Here is a 22,417-nt window from a genome sequence, read left to right as displayed (position 1 = left end):
GTACTTACATTTGAGTTTAAGAACCTCAGGTTCCTCAAATCAGGGCAAAAACACAAGACAGCATTGGTGAGAAAGTTTCTCCATGTGGTTAACACATCCTTTCTACCTCATACTTGTTCTCTTATCATTTTTATGCTACAAGGCATCTCACTGGCTAGAGTGCCCCTAGTGACAGGATTAAATATTGCATGTATAGAAAGCTATACATGTAACTGTAAAACTGTTACAACGTTAGCTAGAACGTGTCTTGACTTGGACTTATAATACCAAGAAAAATATTGAATATTAAGCAGTTAGGGTGTGAACAGCGTTGATGTTTAGTCTCTTGCATAGGTACAGGTGTAGACTCAACACCTGCGCCCAGTTTGCAACAGTTTTTGGAATACCGAAACCTGAAATCGAAGGAAAGAACGAACTTTTCCTTGGGCAAGAAAGGAGGAAGCAAACACAAGCAGAAGAAAGTACAGGTAACGTTACAGTATAATTTTTAAATGGGTGTTAAGCGATGGTTTGTGAATGGCACTCTTGCTAAAGTGAAACACTTGTTTTTTTTGTTTTGTTTTGTTTTTTCTTAGATTAATGTCGGTATAATGTGTCTGCAGAGTGGTTACTTAAAACCACAATGTGGGAAAACACTCCCCTTATTCACAAACCCACAAATAACTGCGAAGAATCTCCTCATGATGGCTGAAAAAAAAAAGAAAGACTTCGATAAAGACATGGAGGAAGGACCCTACATACTTCTGTACCCAGATGGCTCCGAAGTCATTAATATTCCAGGGACACAAAGGCCCTTTACACTGAAAAATTACAAAACACAAATCGGAAAGAATTATGCAAGGATAAACTTGCTTATTTGCAGAAAGAAAGACTTTATAGGTTAGTTAGCTAAAATTCATGCTTTGTTTGTTTAAACATAGTTACTTACCATGGTTTGTTCTGTGTCTTGCAGAACAGGTTCTCAGTTCAGAATCTGACTCAGAAGTTGTCATAAAAACCAGGAAAACTGATGAATCTAGCATGGCCGACACACTGGTACACTGGTAAGATTAATGGGTCTAATTAATATTAAATTGTGTAAAAAAAAAAATATATATATATATATATATATATATATTTTTTTTTTTTATTATTATTTTTTTTTTTTCAACTACATATATTGTTGTAATTATTATCATTCTTTCAGCCAATAATACCTCAGCATACAAGCACGCCACAAGACCGCATGAACAGTAACATGTAAGATGTTTTCAATCTTGTCATGGCTCATGTTCACTATAAAAGCACTATAACCGTGGTTTGAACCCATTAGTCTGACTAGCATGACCCATGCATGGTTTTTGGATCTTATAGTTGTCTATTGTTGTGTTTTTAATAAGGCACTACACAAAAAATAATAGAAACTGCCAGCCACAATCCAATTATTATCTGTTGTGTGATGCCTTGTATAAAATGACGTTGATTGGAGTTGATTGGAGAATGTAAGTCTACAAATGCTGATTACATTGATAAAAAACATACTTTTTACTCTCTTTAGGGAACAAAGCAGTGTAACAGCTCCTGATATTATTTCAAATTTGGCCCTTGTTATTGATCGAAAAAGTGTCAGCAGATTCAACATAACGAGATCCAATGTGTGGGATGGGGCAGTCAGAGGATTTAAACGCGTCTCATACTCGGAATTCAATGACATGTTTGTGAAGTTCTCTGATGATGCTGGCTTGCTGGAAGAGGGTCTTGATACAGGGGGACCAAGAAGGGAACTTCTCACTTTACTAATGAGCTGCCTGCGGCCCATCTTTGATGGACCTCCCAATAGACGCTATCTGGTATACAATTCAGTTGGTTAGTATTTAATTTAAGTTGTTTGTTTTGTAAAGGAGTTCCTGTTAATAATAAAAATGTTAAAAAAGTGTGTTACAGACATTTGTCACTGTGACCGTCTCATTTAGTGTGTGATTTCGCTTTACTTTCTATGACAGCTGTTAGGGAGGATGAGTATTTCTTGGCAGGGAAAATGATTGCAGTGTCAATAGTGCATGGAGGACCAGGGCCCCATTTTCTTTCTAAAGACCTGGTAAACCACATTGTAGGTCAGCCCTCTTTCAGCACCTCTTTAGAAGATGTCACAGATGAGGGTGTAGTGAAAGTGCTGCGAGAGGTATGGTAATAGACCAAAGATTAGTAAGGTTACTTAAATTTGTATGACCCTAGAAATAATCAGTTGCAAGTGTAAAACAATTCTGCTTTTACTTATTTATTAAGTGTTGAATTTTCACTTTCAATTCCAATAAGAAAAAAAAAATCTTGGACATGAAAAACAACTTACTGTTGTTGATTTTGTTTTAAGATACAGATTGCAACTACTTTGGAGTCACTACAAGAACTAATTTTGAGAAACAGCACCCTGCTCCAAACTGCTGGGTGTTTCCGACGCGTGAAGAACATTGAGGAGAAACACTTAATTGTGGAAGAATACGTCAGGTGGAATGTGATTGACAGAAACCACAGTGTTATTAAAAGGTAAAATTGTTTTTAAAAATTCACATACACATCATTGGCAAATGTTTATTTTAAGATAAACATATCTATAGTTGCATTAGTCTTTCACTATGTTACTTTATTTCACTATATTATTTACTGTTTATTGCATGAATTTCTACAAGCCTGTGAATAAAACAGCCTAAACTCTTGTCTGCTTTTATAGATTTAAAGATGGACTTGCCACTCTGCAGTTTCTGACAGCACTTCAGCAGCATCCATGTGTTTTGGCTTCTTACCTCTGCCACACTGAGAAGAAGCTGACAGCAACTGATTTGGAAACCTCTTCAAAGCAGAACTCAGCCCGGTGGGTAGTAACCAGAGGCCAGAGGAATCCAAGACGCTTCGCTTTTGGTCAGACTATCTCCTTGACTGTGAAGGTTTGTTATTTGTAGTTTAACAAATAATGTTCTGTTTTAGGTGAATTTCAGAAATTAAATCAATAGTTCACCCAAAATATATATGTCAAAGAGTTCTCCTGCTCACTCATCTATACAATGGTAGTGGCTTGTAACTAGCTTTTATGCTTCAAATAGGACATAAATTATTCCATGCAAGTTGGGGGTGGGGGAGAAATTAAATTATGAATAAATAGTGTCTTCCAAAAATATAATAAGGGTTGTAATTTAATACGTTTATAATACTTCTGTCCTCTTGAAGTTAAAGCTAGTAGATGTACTGTCATTGTATGGACAAGAGCAAGCAGTTTGTGTTCTGCTGAAGAAAGCAAGTCAAAGTAATTTTTGGGTTATTTAATTATGGAAAAAGTAACTTGACATTTCTAACTTTGTTCAAAATTCCATCATTTATTTTTTGTCTTTCAGAACATCAGACTAAAGTGCCACTCGAGAATGTGCTGATGTTTGACATCACTTCCACCAGCTGGAATTACCCCACAACCATGCATTGTGTTTCTTGCCAATTCACCGTTCCCAATGGCAAATACATGTTCAAACACACTCAGGTTACCACTCTTAGACACGTACAGTCATTTTCAGACTCGCATGGATTTTGGAACACAGAATTCTCCAGGTTTTGGATGTTTTCAAAGGGTTAGTTCACTATGACACAAGTGACAGTTGAATTGTTTTGAAAAGTTGAAAAGTTATTCCCAGATTGTACTCTTTGGTTTCAACTGTCATTTTTAAAACACTCATGTTCATAGACCTGCTGTTTGCTTCATTGTGAAGTCGAGTTGTAATGCTTCCTCCTAATTCTCTGGCCACTGTAACTGATAGTGTTCCATTACCAATTCTATTTAGCATACACGTGTAGCGGGTAGGGTGGTGAGATGGGAAGTGTACCTTTAAGGCTTGCTCACTGGCACTGATTATTTGGATCAGGTGGCGTAAGTGACACGTCCCTTTAAATGTGTCGTGAGACATGAACAGAAAAATATTAATGCGGTGTGAGTTGAAGAGTGAGCCTCTTGGTGTATTGGCTGTATAAACGGGAGAACGTGAGTCTTTTTGGAAGGTTATGCCTATTTGTTGTTAACACTCATTGAGAACCTCTTAACACGGCTCATTGTTTGTTTGTAGCTCGGTCTGGCGTCTGCGTGTATGTATGTATGTATGTCATGGCGATGGTAACCCACGCTCCGACAGCCCCAACACGGAGTCCCTCCATCTATTTCGGTCAGAGGCTGCAAGTCTGCAAGCCTCGACGATGTTCAGCCTAATTTTTTTCAGATCCTCTTCCAAGTTGTTGAACCATCTTTTCTTTGGTCGCCCTCTCCTCCTTGCCTCTGTGCACATGGCCGAATAGAGCGACATTTGGAAGTCGTTCTGTTTTCATTCGGACCACGTGTCCAAAGTATCCAAGCCTCTTTTTCTGAATTCGCTGTACCACATCGATTTCCATCCCTAATTCTCTTCTTATGATGACGTTTCTTATTCGGTCTCTTCTTGTCACCCCTTGGATTTTCCGTAAGCAATTCATTTCAAACACTCTCAGTTTATTCTTGTCTGCTTCTCTTAGTGTCCATGTCTCTGAATTGTAAAATAGTATGTTAAGTACCAAGGCTTCATAAACTCTTATTTTTGTAAATCTAGAAATATCTTTACATTTCCATATGGAGTTCAAGTTTTGCATTGCACCACACGCTAGTCCAATTCTTCTTCTGAGGTCCTGTTCTGTAGAGGCGTCCTCACTAATATTTCCTCCTAAGTACACAAATTCTTCTACCTGCTTAAGTTCCTGGTTTTCTATTTGGATGAATACTTTGATCTTTTCCCGTCCAATATGTTGTACTTCTGTCTTTCCTGTATTGACCTTCATGCCCATCCTTTTACTCTCCTCTACGATTCTGTTGATCACTACTTGTAGGTCACCCTGGTTTTCTGCCAAAGCTGCGATGTCGTCCGCGAATCTGAGGTTGTTGATGATTCGTCCATTCATGACTGCTCCTTCGTTCGCCTCTTCCAGCGCACTTGCCATGATCAAAAAGATATTAAAGAGAAGTGGAGACACCATGCAGCCCTGAAGTACTCCTACTATTGTTTCGAACCATTCAGTCACATCAGCACCTATTCTTACAGCGCTGAAAGTACCTTTATATAGGCTCTCTAATATTCTGACAACTTTTTCTGGGTATCCTAATCTCCTCATCACATTCCACAATCCCGCTCTCCACACGCTATCGAATGCCTTTTGGAAGTCTATATAGCATACAAATAAGTCCTTGCTGAAGTCAGTATACTTCTCAGCTAATTGTCGGAGCGTGAATATTTGGTCAATTGTGCTCCGTGATGTTCTAAAGCCCGCCTGTTCTTCGGAGAGGATTTCTTCCATTTTCTTCTTTATTCTTTCCATAATTATTGTTGTGATGATCTTGCTACTGTGGCATAACAGGCTGATGCCTCTGTAGTTATTGCAATCAAGTTTATCTTTATTTTTGTATACGGGAATGATGACAGCTTTTTTCCACTCTGTTGGGAACACCTCCTCGTCCCAGATTCGTTTACAGAGCTGGAAGATAATTTGTAATCCTGTTCCATCTGTAGCTGCTTTTATTTCCTCCGCTGTAATATTATCGATGCCTGGGGCTTTCCTTGTTTTTAGGCGGTCTATTGCTCGGACAACTTCTTCCATCATGAGGCTTGGTGTTGGTTCTTCGTCTCCGTTGTAGTCCAAGTTGGCCAGAATTCTCTCGTCCACCGGATTTGGATCGTTATACAGATCTTCGAAGTACTGCTTCCGACGTGTCTTTACCTTTTCTGCATCAGTTATCATAGTCCCATCTTTATCCTTTATTATACTAATTTTGATGGTACTCTTCCCGCTTAGCTTTCTGATACTTTCATATACTTCTCGGCTCTTGTTTTGTTTTCTGCTTTCTTCTATTGCTTTGCATGTGTCATTTATATATCTTTCTTTGTCTGTTTTTGCACTCTTTTTGACTTGTCGGCATAGGTAGTTGTAGTGTTTTACCGTTTCTTTGCTTTCTCTTCTTCTCGTTTTCCGCTCTCTCCTTTCATCAGAGAGTTTCAGTGTTTGCGAAGAAATCCAGTCAGGTATTTTACCACCTGATAACCTCCCTATGATCTTGTCAGTTGTGTCGTGTATGACCATTCTGATTTGTTCCCATTCCTTGTCGATGTCAGCTGATGGATTATCTTCTATTCCTCTGGTGTCAAGCAGGTCGTTCCATCTTCTCTCAATCTCTTCATGGTATTTCTCCTTTATGTCTTCATCCTTTAATTTCCTTGTGTCTGCTCTCTTCTTTCTCTTCCCCTTGTAGTTTCTCTTAAGTTTCAATTTTATGTTGGCCATCACCAGTTGGTGGTCTGATCCAACATCTGCACTGGGGAAAGCCCTGCTGTTCCTCACGCTGCCTCTCCCTTTCCTGCTGATCATTATGTAGTCGATCTGATTGCGGTCGACACCGTTTGGTGATATCCATGTCCAGCATCTATTTTCCTTGGACTGTTTGAATTGGGTGTTTGTGATGATAAGATCGTTTAATCTGCAAAAGTCTATTAGCCTGTCGCCCCTATCATTTCGTTGTCCATATCCAAACTTGCCTACTACTCCATTTGAGTCCTGATATTGACATCCTACTTTGGCATTAAAGTCTCCCATCAGGATTATGAGATCTTTTTTTGGCACATTACTGATTTCTTCTTGTAGACTGGAGTAGAAATCATCCAAATCGTTATCACTTGCCTTCATTGTTGGAGCGTAGCCCTGGCATACCGTCATACATCTGATCATGGTTCTGAATCTTGCTGTGATAATCCTGTCGCTTACTGGGTTGTACCCCAGTAAGGCTTTCTCTGCCAGTGGACCCAACACCAGAGCTACTCCAGATCTATGAAGGTCTTCTCTGCCGCTGGGTAGGATCCGATGGTCTTCATAACGTTTGTCATCCACTCCAATCCAGTGGGTTTCAGATATTCCAATGATGTCCCATCTGAATTTCTTCAGTTCATGCATTAGCAGCGCTGTTGCACCTGTTGTATGCAATGTTCTTACATTCCAACATCCTATCGTCAGGATCGACTTTGGTGTTAGAATGATTGACTCTTTAGCATGTAATCTATCAGCCACTCCCCTCCCAAGAGGGTTTAAAGGAGTTGCTTCATGGCTCTCGTTAAGAGGATCATCTGCTTTTTGAGTAGATATAGCTGGGACTTTAACCCAGGTGTACGTTTGTTGTTCTACCATGTTGGGGTTTCATAGTCGATGTCGATGATTTAAAGGGCGGCTGACTAGACCTCTCCCTCTTCCTGTCCAGATTTAGCCGTCGGCATCTTCACTTGTTGCCGACGTTTCCAGAGGAGACGGACGAGGACATACTGGACTCCTCCTCCAATGGTAACCAGTAAATGGTACCAGCAGTTACGAGTCTACAGAAACTTGCTCACATAATAGCGAGTAGTGATTCTATACGGGTTTGCAGCAAAGTAAGTTTATTAACCTTTTTTTTTTTTTTTTGACGTAACGTAATGTTTAGCGCTGATCGTTTCCTTTCTTTGATATTGCCTATGATAAGCAACACTGGTGAGAGTGTGCACAGCTATTAGTCATCCACACCGTTTAACTTTATTGTTACGGGGTATATAGCTCTAATTCATCTAGGCTGGTGTTCAAAGAAAAATGTAAGTTTATCTAATCCTTTTTTTGTCCTAATTTTCCAATTAGAGATTTAATATTGTTTTAAATTGTCACAATGCTATCAAACATCGCATCATAAACCACTTATGCTTGTGATTACAGGAGGATTGCCTTCGTCTGTCACTAGCAGGGATGGGCATAAATACATGGAAATGTATTTAAAATACAAATACAAAATACTGTGTGGAAAAATGTATTTAAATACAAATACAAAATACTGTGTGGAAAAATGTATTTAAATACAAATACAGGGGTCGGTTTCACAAAGATAGACTTTGACTATGGCTTAGATATAGTAGATAGTCAGACTTCAGATATACATCTAAATCAGACCGTTGCACAAAGCACTGAAGACTCTGACTATCTTAAGTAGGACTACACTGCAATGCATTCTGGGTAAAGTAAGACACTTTTCAAAACAAAAAACATGGCGGATCGAGTGAGCGCATTCAACCGCTCAGTGCAGTTTACCCCAGCGGAAAATATGTGTTTGTTGGAGGAATATAACAGTTACAAGGACATTTTACTTGGGAAATTCAGCGGAGAATGTAGTAACAAGAAGAAATGTTTAATTTGGAAAAAGATTGCTATGACAGTTAACAGCGTTAATCCGATCGTTGAGCGGAGCGTTAAAGACGTACAGAAAAGATACAAAAACATGGTACAACATGCCAAAAAATAAATATTTAAGAGAAAATACCCAAAAACGGGAGGAGGACCCCAAGAGAAACTTAAAGACACCACTGAAATGGTGATGAACATTTATGGTGGACAGTCGCCTATGTTCTGGGGGATAAGCGGAGGACGGGAAAGTGGAGTGTGTGGCGTCAACATTGACGTTACCGGCGGAGTTCCCTCAGCCACTGACAGCAGCACCCCGCCTTGTCAAGAGAAAGAGCCAAACAGTCAAGAGGAGAATTCAGGTAACAGCGGGTGATTGCTTTAAAGAAAAAAGTTTTAAAAGTTTAAAGTTTTAAAGTTTTGCTTCATTGCCGTCGAAGTTGATGCTAATAAAGTTAAGTTGATGTGTGCTAATGTGAACCGGTAAGCTTGCTAGCCAGCAAATAAACGTGAACAACGTAATGACTCAGCCTATAATACAAGGAACCTATGTTCTAGGTCTGCAATATATATAATGTAGGGATCGGATTCATGAAGCAAGTAAGGTAATGTTATGTCTGTACTTATTTTTAGTGACCCTGTCTTTGACTTGGGACCGAAGCGAGGCAGTGGAGGAGGAGCCGGGTGAGAGACGGGAGGGGACGGGAGATGAAGAGTCTGAGTCAGCGTCAGCATCAGCTACAGCTGCTGGTCCCATGGTTTTCCCATCGGTGTCGAGAGGAACAACTATGTCAATGGTGCTAGACAAACAATACAGAAATCTTGAACTGGAAGAGAGGAAATTGCTGCTCGAGATTTAAGTTTTACAGCTTCAGAGAGATAAATTAAAATTAGAGTTGCACAAACAGTCGCTGGCGTTGTGAATATCTTGAGTACTTCCAATAAGACAATGAGGTATTTTAGGCTAATTATTTTATGTGTTTTTTAAAGCAGTTACAAAAGTGAATATGTTGAGTAGGCCTATGTCTTATATGCCTAAAACACCTCACTGCCTTATTACTTTTACATTGGTTTACAGTTTGTTTAGTATGTTTTAGCCTACTTTTAATAACCTTGAGGATTTTGATATGAATGAAAGAGACTTAAGTGCTGTATATTTTCTTGGAATAATTTATTGAATGAACAGTATGTCACTTGAGAAAAAATAAATAAAATCTATTGAGTTGTTTGCTACTCATTTAAGCCTAATAAGTAAAGACAGGCAACATGGTGGGCCACTTTAATGTGATTTTTGTTGTTTTTTCAGACATTGAAAATCCTGTTAACATACATCTGACGCACATATCGACCAGTTCCATTCTGCTCCTCTAAATATTCTCTGTCCTCCAGTTCACTGTGATTGTCATCTCTGATATCCCCTCCTTCAGGGTCAGGTAGCCGGAGATCCCTAATGATTAATGAAGTAAACTATTTTGATTAAAGTTGTAGCATGTGGTAAATAATAGTAATTAAATTAGGCCTATCGAAAAAAGCTCGAAATTTAAATGGTTTGTTTTCAGGTAGGCCTACCTCGCTATGTTATGCAGCACAACAGTCGCACAGATGATGTTATACACTCTGTCAGGTGCCATTCGCAATTCCCCATGTAGACAATGGAAACGCCTCTTCAGAACACCAAATGCCCGCTCTACAGTGTTACGAGTTGAACAGTGTGCTGCGTTGTAGTTTCTCTGTGCAGGTGTAGTAGGATTCAGGAAAGGAGCCAAGGTTTTAGAGGGTAGCCAGAGTCCCCCAACAGGACCCCATCGATAATGCCTTGCTCAAATGCAAGGAAAAGTTGAGAATTTTGAAGAATTGGAGAGTCATGAATTGATCCAGGCCAGCGGGCCACACAGTTGAGGAACCGGAGATCAGAATCACAAACAGCCTGAATGTTTAGACTGTGATATCCTTTTCTATTCACAAACAAATGTTCATGAGCTGTTGGAGCCTGGATTCTGACATGCGTCCCATCAATTGCTCCAACAACATTGGGAAATCTTGCTATGCTGAAGAACCCTCTTCTGACTTTGTTAAGCTCAGCCAGTTGGTTTGGAAACTGAGGGAGCTTATTTGAAAGTGCTCTTGATACCCTGTATACCACCCGTGACACAGAAGCTTTGCTGAGACCCACTGTGTCACCAACAGCATTCAGAAAAGTTCCTGTTGCATAGAATCTCAACGCAGTGCAAACCTGTAGCACTGCTGGGATGCTGTGGCTTCTTGAAGTGGCAGGGCTCAGTACTTCAGCTAATTCATCTGTCAGACTCAGTATAGCTTCCTTGGGCAAACGAAACCGACCGATGAAGTCCTCATTATTATATATTTCCAGTGGGTTAGTGCGGTCCCTAAAAACCCTTTCCCTTCTCATAGCTCTCTCCATAACGTCGTCAGCAAACCACAAATCATGAGCCATTTTCCCTCTTCTTTTGGCTGTTTGTAATGTAACTGATTGTTACTGCTGGTTGCCAAGGTAACATAGAGTCTTAGACCTAAGTTAGCCTGGGGGTTAGGTGTCAAATTTTTTTGTTCTAAATTAAGTCAGTCTTTATTTTTGTGAAACAGTCTAACTTGCATTAGACTAGTCTATGAGCAAATTTTAGACTAGTCTAACACTATAGACCGGTCTAAAATATCTTTGTGAAACCGGCCCCAGTATTTTGTATTTTGAAAATACACAAAATACATAATGAAATACATAACAGCAATACATGAAATTGGTGATTCAGTGCAGGTATCCCTATTAGGCTGAAATCTATCTGGGCCTATTCTGAATGCCAAAAAGCATGATGTGTGCAACTGCTTAGAAACTTTCGTTTTCATTTTATTTACCTCTTCCCTTCCCCTGCCCTGTAGGAAATACAAAACTACAAACAAAAAAAAATAATTTCAAACATCTTTTATTATGTTTTATCACCATCATTACTTCGAAGTCAGTAACAAGAACTCAATAACACAGTCAATTATATTTTAAATAACTGATGGTGTACTCCTCCAGGTGGTGTACTTGTGGGTTTCAGACATCCATCTATTCAATACCCTTTAGCACCACCAGCTTTTCAAAAAGATTGGGTTTAAGGCGTCGTCTGTGTGGCCTATTGATTAAACCCGCAAAGGAAAACAAGCGCTCAACAGGAGCTGAAGAGGGAAGGATTGTGTTGAACCTCACAAACAGCTGTCTAATAAGTGGATACTGGTTCAAGATGTCCAAATCCTTCCTCTGATCTTCTAGGAAGTGCAACGTCTCCAGTTCAGCTTTGCTGTGTGTAGACTTGCCAGAGACCTCAACATCTTCGGTAAAGACAAAAAAGTATTCCACTTCACCATCAGCAGGTGTTGAACTTGACTCACTTTCAGTGACAAGCCCAAGGTCTGCTGCTGACTGGAGCATTAGTTCATGAATTCTTTTCTTTTTTTCTGACAATTGTTGGGGTAGCCAGCGCATTTTGAAGTATGGATGGGTTACACTTGCCAGGACTGCCTCATTGACTTCTGGTTTAAGTTGCAGAAAGCTACTGAATCTGCTTCTGAAACCATCCATAATGGCTTGCAAAAGGTGAGAACAGTATCTGAAATTGGAGGAATGTAAAGCTTCCACAGCAAACAGGGTGGGAAGAAGCTCAGCATAATAGCAGGATGACTGGCCCTGTAGTCGATCAATGGCGACTGCAATGGGCTTCAAGATTTTGGAGTACTCCTCCAGGTAATCCAGTTCAGCATCCCTGAAGCAAGGTAGGTTCAATTTCACCATGATATCTCCAGGTTTTTCTCTTTGAGTGTTTAGCTGGTTGAGACTGTCATAGAGAGAGTTCCATCGTGTTGGACATGGTGTTATCAACCTGCACTTTAACACCTCAGAGAGCTTCTCTGCACTCTTTGGTCTACCTGATGCATTCCACAAGGCAGAACATTTTCCCATTGTGGCATTGTTGAGACGAGAGAGACTGGGACTGTCTCTCATGGCTTTCTTTGCATCTGTGGTGGCCACTAAACTCAAGGTGTGGCATGCACACCTCAAGTGAGTTGGCAAAACAATTCCACTCTCATTCTCCTCTGAAACTGATGAATCAATGTGTACAAAAGACAGATCCTCATTGCCATCTTGCTCATCTTGCTCTTCTACAGTGACGCTAAACTCTTTAAAGGCTTTTATAAAATTAGACCCGTTATCAGTCACTGTGGCAAATTCACAAATTCAGAGTGGATTTCATCCAACAGTTCAGCAATTCGGTTGTATGTGTGTGGACTTGGAAAATGTCTGCAAGCCAGTGTGACAGACTGGCGTTCCAATGTGTCATTATGAATCCAGTGTGCTGTGACTCCTATGAAACTAGACACACTAGTGGACCAGATGTCAGCCGTGGTGCAAAGATGTTTGGTAGTTTTCAACAAGTCTTTTACACTACTAACTTTTGATTCGAAGTCACAATCAATTCTTCTGCACAGTGTTCTCCTTGACATCACAGATGAGTGTGGGCTAAGTCCTTGAATCAATTCGATAAATTCCTTCTGCGCAACTGTTGAGAGTGAATGCATACCTTGAACAACATAGGAAACAATCAGATCATCTAATCTTTTTTGTGACACCACTGAGGACCCTGCAAACAACTTGCTCTGCTTGTATTTGGTGTTGGCTGGAGTCTTTTTCTTTGCTGCTGAGCCTGTGACATCCTTCTTGTGTTCTTCATAGTCCTGAAGTGCTTCTGGGTGTATCCTCTTTAAATGAACTTTGAAATTTGTCGTTGCAGCTAAAGAACCAGATATGATGTTTTTCTTTTTTGTGCACAATTTACATTCGGCTTGAACTTGGCCCATTTCTGTTTGTTTCACAATCTTAAAGTATCTGCCATCCAATATTGCCGACCTAACCTGCCCAATTGAACTAGTTGAACTAGTTGATGGAATTTCTGGTGAATCATCATCATCAATATCCGGTTCTGCCAGGTCAACACTGTAAAATGGATGAGATACTGTTTATTAATATTATGCATGAAATTATATGTGAAACAGATTTTTAAATAGAACAGTTCATAGAAAAGTTATGAGACAAGAACAAAACACTAATCTTGTTATATATAATTGGTTAATCTAATTATAAATATTCACAATGAATTAAGACACTACATAGGCCTACTGACTTTTAATTCCTTACCTCTTTTCTTCTCTCTCTGTCATTCTGTTGCCATAACCTCTCTTTCTTTCTTTCTTTCTTTCTTTTTCTTTTTCTTTCTTTTTCTTTCTTTCTTTTTCTTTTTTCTTCCTTTCTTTCTTTTTCTTCCTTTCTTTCTTTTTTTCTTCCTTTCTTTCTTTCTTCCTTCCTTTCTTGCTTGCTTCCTTGATGGCAATTACAAAATAAACATATGTAGTGCAAAATAGCAGCCATTAATATACTTATTTCTGACCAAGTTACAATGTAGTCTATTACTTGTGGTGAACACTATTTAAAAAATCATACTTTTTGTAAAACTGTGGCTGTGGGAACCTTTTCTACAATATAGCAAAGAATAGGGATGGGTGATATGACCAAAATCTTAATTTTACTTCACAGTAACAATGTATATAATGGTTTCACAATTATCAATATATGTTTTGATACCACAGCAAAAAATGAATTTCAAACTATTTTGATGCTTTTTTTTACGCAAGTAGTCCAATGCTTTTTAAGTATAGTAATTTTATATATTAATTTAATGTGAAGTTTGTTCCTATATAAATATAGAAGATAGAAAGTTTATCTAAAATATTTTTTTTTAAATTAGAATTCATTTGGCACTATTCACCCAAAGGTTTTTTTTGTTTGTTTGTTTTTTACTAAAAGCTAAATATTTTGTGTGGTGTATCATTCATCAGTGTCATCACAAATGCACACAATCACTACACTAAACTGATGGAGATTATTTTGTTTAATACAATCGTTAATTAAAAGATAATAATAATGAATTAAAAAAGACAGTATTGTTCAATTTAGTGTTATATGTTATCATATTGATATGTTTTGTTATAATGTCACAATTTCAAGTTTACTGGGTTAAACTTGATAATTGGTGAGGGTTTAAGAAGTGTACTCAAAAACTTTTTTCACATATGTCCTAAAAATGACCCACAAACCATTTATATGTGAAGAAATCCATTTATTCACAAACTAGTGTTTGACAAATTATTCGGCAAACAAATGACTTCCACTCATTTGCTTTTTGCTGCTTTTTGATGGTTTGGAGAACAATTACTCCGAGTCGCCCCCTGTCGTTTCACAGAATTATACAACGGAGAGCACGTCAAGCATAAAAGCCTCCTCGGTTTACTGAGGAGTGCGCGCAGTTAGCAGGTTCGCGGCGTACAGCCATGTGAATTGCGAAAGTATAAACAAGGCTTCAACTGCACAAAGCTACAAGAGAAAGCGGCAACTGTGCGCTGATTCCACCGCTTGCCGCGTCACGTGTGAAAGGGCCTTAAGTCAAAAGTGTATAAGGCCTATTTGTTAGCGTTCCACTCCGTCTCGGAGCGCGTGTACAAATAAAACTGCCTGCCAACGTGCAAGTGAGAATTTGAATTTCCTTTCGCCGCAGTTATAATAACACAAATCACATTCACATCACACCCAATTACTCATTCACACTTGTTTCTTTTTCCACTCTAACGTTCCAATTATTCCTGCCTACTAAAAGTTGCACAGATATATTTACTTCACCCAATAGGCCTTTCTATGTAAATGATTTAGAAAAAGTTCAATCGATTCACAGTTTATATCATTGCTACGAATCTACGACATATGATATCATCACCCATACCTAACATGCAGTAACGCTAATGCTTTAAACACAGTTTAAACTAGAATTGACCATGACATCCTCACCTTATTCCAGAAAAGTCGCAGATCCAATGCTGGGTTGTACAGCTGAAGCTCACGTGCATGAATGTTGGGGTTGGGGTTGGGGGAAGGGCCTGTCTGGCCTGAACTAGTTGATGCACGAAAACAGCCTGATAAAAAGGTTGACTGGCTCAAAGTATTTTGAGTATTTTGGAAAATACTTAAATACTCATCTTAAATGTATTTAAATACAAATTACATTTGATTTTTTCCAAAGGCTTTAAAATACAAAATACAAAATAGTATTTGTATTTCAAATACGTATTTTAAATACATGTATCTGAAATACTGCCCATCCCTGGTCACTAGCCACTGTTTTTCCTGGGTTTAATCATTCTGTTTTACTTTTTATTTCTTTGAATGTTTGTGTGTGTGTCTTGGGGATCTGCTACCACCGTTCTGTGATGACCTGGACCTAGGTGGGCCTAGGATGGAGTCCTGCTAGTAGTAGCTTGTTAATTTAAATGTTTTGTTTTTTTGTTTTTGTTTCTGTTTGGCAATCATCATACTCCAATATTTGGCCTATGGGCATTGTGCAATATCTCCTTTGGGGACAGTGTCTATTTTGCAATGTTCACTAGTGTGAAATGCTGTGTTAGGGTATTGTTAAAAGTCCGTGCCCTGACATAGACTACGTTACCCATAATGCATGTGTTCATTTGTAGTTTTGCTTCAGCCAGGTCATGAAGCACTAATAAGTGCTGTTCTCCACAGGTGCTGCACATCTTCTTAAGAGTACATTGCTCGGGGGTATGTTTACGGCCACAGCGCCAACATTTGGATTTTTCCTTTATCCAAGAAGCTACAGCTTTGAGGTCTAGCTTCTTAAAATCTACACAGCCACTGAGGTAGTGCTCTGTCCCTTCACAGTATGGGCAGTATGGCTTAAACTGCTTCTTCTTAGAGGAGTAAGAAGGATTAGTAACGTGTGCCTTAGTGTCCATCTTTGGCTGTGTTTGAGCGGGATCTGAGCCATAATAGATGGATGTAGACTTACTCTGTGCCCTGGACCCTGCAGAGACTCTGGGCTTGCCCCTCTCTGGGCGTGGTCTGTCTGAGGGCTGTGACTGAATGGCTTGCCGTGATAACTGTAGAACTTGGGACTTGCGCTCAAGCCACCCGGAGAAGTCGTACATATTGTAGGTGCAACTGCTGCCAGTGCGTATGATACCACGTGTGATGCAGTACTCGATGAAACTGTCTCTGTAACTAGGCGGAAGCTTAGTGAGTAACCTGTCTACGTGTGAACCACACTGGAGCTCACTGGCTGCTACATCGTCCATAGTACAGAGGAGGCCCACTAGACTGGACACCGCCAGGGAGAAATCTTCAAAGGCTTGAGGGTCACCTGCCTTAATAGGAGAGCAGTTAAGTATAGCACTCAGTTCACTCTGGACTAATTGCCTGGGTTGCCCATATCTCTGCTCCAAAGCTCTCATTGCACTAGTGTAAGGAGTGCGGTCGTGAATATAGCGTCTGGCCACTTGTAACGCACATGGATGCTCTAACTGATCTATTAGGATGTGATATTTATATTCCTCTGTGAGATGAGCATGTGGCCCAAGTAGGCTGTCCAGTCCTTTCTTCAATAATGCAAAGTCACTCTCTCTGCCTGATTTGAATGTCACCAGTCTAGGCTTCGGGATGCCATATGAGGATGCTAAGATCATCTCCATCAGGTTTGGCTGGGTGACTTCTGCTGCTGGTGGTACTGTGGCTTGTGCAGTAAATGCAGCAGGCAGTGAGGGGTAGGCAGAGACTGATGGATGAGCAGCAGAGTAGTAGTTGGCAGAATCAGGAGGTGGAGCTACATAAAGCTGGTTATAAGCCTACGGCGCTGATATCCCTGGTGGTGGCTGATACAGTGACCCTGAGACTGCAGAGAAGTCGTGAGATTGTGCAGAGAGTACCTGGGTGGAGCTGCCTGGAGGCTGCGGGTGTTGGTACCTCTGACTGTATAGGGGCTCAGCCTGACGTGGTTCAAGCCTCCCAAACTGTACTGATTGGGCTACTTGATTGACAGGTTGTAGAGCAGGCTAAATCACATGACTCATTCTGGGGGGCGGAGCAGGTAGCGGTGCCGGCTGAATACCTGAATGGGCCACAGGGATTCTCAGCTGGGGAGCAGGCTGTGGCGTGGGCCAAGGTGCAGACTGACCTGCGGGCTGAAATGCAGTATTCACCCTGGGCTGTAGTACAGGCGGTATCACTGGCGGTTGCTGAAGCACAGGTTGAGGTACTAGCATTGCGCCTGGCTGCTGTGAAGGTTGAGTTACAAGGTTCTGTGGCAGTGGCGCTGGCTGAATATTTGAAGTAGGCTGAATGATAGGGCTTAAAGGCAGTGGAGCTGGCCTTGGCGCTGAATGGAGAATGGGGCTTGCATTTCGCATTGGTGAAGATGCAATAGGTTCTACTGGCCTTAACAGGTTCACAGGCGTTCTAATGTCCTGCCTCACTGCTGGTTCCAGGACGTGTAGCTGATCAGTAGTATGGATGCTGCTCATACCCACACTGCTAGGCTGTGGTGTTTGGAGTAGAGCTGGAAGCGAAGCGGCTCTATCTTGCTGTTGAGCATCACTCTGAGGAGGGAGAGGACTGCATGACTTGCATGCTCGCTCCAGTTGTTCCACACGCTTGGTTAATGCACCACTGGTCTCCTTCATAGTGATTTGCATCTCATTCATCGTTTTCAGTACACTGCCCAAAGCTGCCTCCATTCTCTTCCATCCTTTCATCTCCTTCCTCTTCTCCTTATCAGATTCCTCTGAACTGCTGCTGCTTGAAGACTCTGTCTCCTCTGGATCAGGTAGGTCATGCTCATACTCCGCCAGATGTCCTGGAAGCTTTCTGCTCCTTCTTGGATGGGGACTATGCTTTGGACTCTTCTCCTGAGGAACTTCATCTTATGGAGTTGCCATCTTGTTGACTCAGCCAATAAACATCCGGCTCGAAGCACCACTTGTAAGAGACCGTGTGCGTCTGCGGCTGATTATGGATTGCTCGTCAACTGAGTCTTCCTCGGTCAGAAGGAATAGGCAAATCCAATGGTGCAGTTTTGAGAATTTATTGAGGAGGAGTCAGGTACATGGAGATGATGATGGTTTACAGGTATTGATATGACAAATTAGGTGTGTTTGTGGATGTGTGTGTGTGTGTGTGTGGTTATCTGAAACAGAAAATACAATAAAATGTATATTAATAAACAAGTAGGCTATGGTTACATACAGATGCATAAAGAAATCACCCGCAGTACAACCAAAAATCCACTAGAGGGAGCTCTAACACTATAAATGAACTTGCATAAATGCCATAAATCTCCAAAAAGTGAAATGTGCCAAAAACAGGCAAACTATAAATTAAATATAATATTTGCAGTTATTTGCAAGGCAATATAAAGTATATACAGTATATGGCTACTTTAGAAACGCATGTGGAGCGCCGTAGCGGGCCGCAGCAGTATAACAGTAGGGAATAACACGAGTATAACAACTTCGCCACCTGGGCTAATAACTCTGCGATAAACGCGTCATTCATGCAAAAGTCGTACTTACATCTTAAGGACGCACACAGCACTCATACACACAAGATTAGCGCAGGATTAACAAAGGATGGCAATTCTCTGCACCGTGAATGATGCTCTCATGGCACTGGACCAAACCAAAGTGAAAGTACCTCGCGCATACTCCCTGCTGCTGTCAAGTCGTTAGGCTTAATCCAGGAGGAGGAAACTCTGTCTCTGCGTACTATTCGTCAAGATGTGATCCATATTAAAGGAGGCTATGTCTCTTTCCAGGTGTCCCCAAAGGCCAAGCCAAAAATACGTTACAACATAACGCGTGCCTTTACCGCTCAACAGCTCAGCCTAGCTGAACAGTCATGCCCAGTGGAGCTCTTAAAGAAGAAGTATCATCACCTACAGCGAGTGCAGCTTGAAGGATTCAATCAGATACAGCCACTTGTGTTAATCGGCTCTGACAATGCTCACCTCATAACTCCTGTCTGTTCTATCCTGCGAGGCTCAGTCCAAGGACCTGTCGCCGTCTGCACCAAGCTCGGGTGGGCTATCCAGGGTCCGAGCTGCAGTATGCCCACACAGCAGGGGGAGGCGCACTGCCTGAACATATCATGCCTTTCTCCTGCCATTGCCCTTCAACAGGATGTACAGCGTCTGTGGCAACTAGATGCTCCCCTCCATAGACCTGGAAAGGAGGTCACACGCTCAAAGGAGGACAGAGAGGCCATAGCAATGTTAGAGGCCAAGACCATCAGAGTACCTGTGGATGGTGTAGAGCGATATGCCACCCCCCTGCTCAGGAAGAAGGACTTCCCACAGATGCATGTCTCCTCTGAAGTAGTGAAAGGCCTTCTGAGGTCCACTGAGCGTAAGCTAGCTAAGAATCCTGACCTGGCACTCACATACAACCAGGAGATCAAGAGGTTGATAGATTCTGGTTATGTTGTAAAGCTGACTCCCGAAGAGATTCATAGCTCTGCTGAATCTTGGTATGTACCACACCACATTGTACATCACAACAACAAAGCTCGGGTGGTCTTTAACTGCTCCTTTGAGTTCCAGGGGACCGTTCTTAACCACTACCTCCTGCCAGGACCTCCTCTGGGGCCTACACTTCTGGGTGTACTCCTGCGTTTCCGCCAGTATCCTGTTGCAGTGAGCGGAGATATAAAGGCCATGTTTCATCAGATCCGCCTGCTCCCTGAAGACTGCCCCCTGCTGCGGTTCTTATGGAGAGACTGTGAAACAGAGAAGCCCCCAGATGTATATGAGTGGAGAGTCCTGCCCTTTGGGACAACGTGTAGCCCCTGCTGTGCTACCTTTGCACTTCAGAGCCACGTAAGAGAGCACAGAGACACCTATAAAGACATCTACGACTCTGTCCACACAGCCTTCTACGTGGACAACTGCCTGCAGTCCCTTTTTGACCCACAAGAGGCCAAGTTGCTCATTGACAGAATGAGAGAGCTGCTTATCCAAGGTAGATTTGAGATACGACAGTGGGCGAGCAACATCCCTGAAGTGGTCGCTCATCTGCCAGGTACTGCCAGGTCAGATAGCTGTGAACTGTGGCTAAACCTTAAAAGCCTTGATCCCCAGGAGTCAACACTGGGTCTCAGCTGGCACTGCACTACTGACGTCCTGGGATACAAGCACCGCCCTGTAACCTACACAACTGTGACGCTGCGCAATGTTTACAAAGTACTGGCCAGTCAGTATGACCCATTGGGTTATATCTGCCCCTACACTACAAGAGCAAAGCTCATTGTGCAGGCCCTGTGGAGCACAGAGAGAGGATGGGATGAGCCCATAGAAGGAAACCTGCTTCAGTCCTGGCTCGAATGGGAAAAGGAATTATCTTATCTCCAGCATATCACCATTTCCCGATGTTGCGCTCCTCCTCACAACAGCAACAGTGCGATATATGAGGCTCACATCTTCTGTGACGCCTCAGAGAAGGCGTATGGAGCTGTGGCCTATCTCAGAGTCATAGAGCAGCAAGCTCACATCTCTACCTCCTTCATCATGGCACGCTCCAGAGTAGCGCCCCGCAAACAGGTGTCGATACCCCGACTGGAGCTGTGTGCTGCGCTCACTGGAGCCCAACTGGCCAAGGTACTTCAAACTGAGCTCTCACTACCCCTTCACTCAATCTACCTGTGGACAGATTCCACTACAGTGCTTCAGTGGATCCAGTCCAGCTCCTGCAGGTACAAAGTTTTTGTGGGGACTCGGATCTGTGAGATACAGGAGCTGACCTCTCCGGAACAGTGGGGGTATGTAAACTCTGATGATAATCCAGCCGATGACATCGCAAGAGGGAAACCACTATCAGAGCTCACGGTCTCCAGCCGATGGGCACAGGGCCCACACTTTCTCACACAGACTCCTGACACCTGGCCGAAGCCCCCGACAGAGTTCCCAGAATGTGGCAGTGAAGAACTCAGAAAGACCGCATTCTGTGGCCTTACAAATGTATCACCAAGTCTGCCAGATCCAGCACAGTACTCATCTTTAGATGATTTGATTCTGGCCACTCCCTGCAGGGGGCGGCTACCACCCCCTACACTGCAAGTGAGCGCCTGGAGGCAGAGACCCAGCTGCTTCAATCTGCACAGAAGGACAGCTTCCCAGAGGAGGTCCAAGCCTTACAAGCAGGTAACCCTGTTCGCCCGAGCAGTCGTCTCAGCGCCCTTTCCCCTGAGTATGACAGCCCCAGTGGACTAATCAGAGTGGGAGGCCGCCTGCGTCAAGCTACAGATGTAGACCCTGACAGCATCCACCCAGTTGTGTTATCACCTGATCACCCTCTGACTCAGCTCATCATAAAGCACTATGATGTTCAGCTGTTTCACTCTGGTGCAGAGAGACTCTATGCAGAGTTACGCCGCACCTACTGGATTCTCAGAGGTCGCCAGGCCATTAAGAAACATCAATACCGGTGTGTGGACTGCAGGAGATGGCGCGCCTCACCCTCCACACCAAAGATGGCTGATCTTCCCTCATCTCGGCTGAGACTCTACAAACCGCCCTTCTGGTCTACAGGCGTAGACTGTTTCGGACCATACCTGATTAAGATTGGGCGTAGGAGAGAAAAACGCTGGGGAATCATCTACAAATGCCTCACCACTAGGTGCGTCCACTTAGATCTCATCCCTAGCCTTGATACTGACTCTTTCTTAATGTCATTACGCAGGTTTATTGCACGCCGGGGGAAGCCGTACGAGCTGTGGTCCGACCGGGCCACCAATTTCAGGGGCGGCCATAAAGAACTACAGAGCGCCTTTGAGAGCATGGCACCAAAGTTGCAGCAGCAACTGGCTAAGCAGACTATCAACTTCCACTTCAACCCACCGTACTCTCCTCATTTCGGGGGAACCTGGGAGAGGGAGATCAGATCTGTTAAGTCAGCCCTGCAAGGCGTCCTGAAAGACCAAGTTGTGGCAGAGGAAGTGCTCCTAACAGCGCTCATAGAAGTTGAAGGGCTCCTTAATTCTAAACCACTCGGATATGCCTCCTCTGATGTGGCTGACCCGGACCCCATCACGCCAAACTTGCTGCTAATGGGGCGGCGCGACGCTGCATTACCACAGGCAGTATACGGCCCTCATGATACCCTTTCCAACAGAAGATGGAAACACAGTCAGGTGATCAGTGATCATTTCTGGAAACGCTTTGTCCAGAACTACCTCCCAGGGCTTCAGCTGAGACATAAATGGAGGAAATCTACTGATAATGCTACTGTGGGACAAATTGTGATGATCGTTGACTCCAAC

At 42.3% G+C, this 22,417-nt stretch overlaps 1 long non-coding RNA gene and 1 pseudogene across 2 annotated transcripts; both read right to left on the bottom strand.

Annotated features, from left to right (window-relative positions):
- Window positions 1-9,785: 9,785 nt before the first annotated feature.
- Window positions 9,786-10,675, bottom strand: LOC311097971 (putative nuclease HARBI1; annotated as a pseudogene). Its single transcript has one exon. The product of its transcript is annotated as a putative nuclease HARBI1 (transcript).
- Window positions 10,676-18,175: 7,500 nt separating this feature from the next.
- LOC311098109 lies at window positions 18,176-18,807 on the bottom strand. The gene is made up of 2 exons (XR_014609364.1): window positions 18,679-18,807; window positions 18,176-18,637 (listed from the first exon to the last, which is right to left on the bottom strand). It is a non-coding gene; the product is annotated as an uncharacterized lncRNA (long non-coding RNA).
- Between the last annotated feature and the right edge of the window lie 3,610 nt (window positions 18,808-22,417).

This window comes from Abramis brama (assembly GCF_963993115.1).
Source record: "Abramis brama genome assembly, chromosome: 15".
Taxonomy (NCBI): domain Eukaryota; kingdom Metazoa; phylum Chordata; class Actinopteri; order Cypriniformes; family Leuciscidae; genus Abramis; species Abramis brama.
Note: the sequence above shows the minus strand (reverse complement) of the source record. Positions and strands in the feature narration are given on the sequence as shown.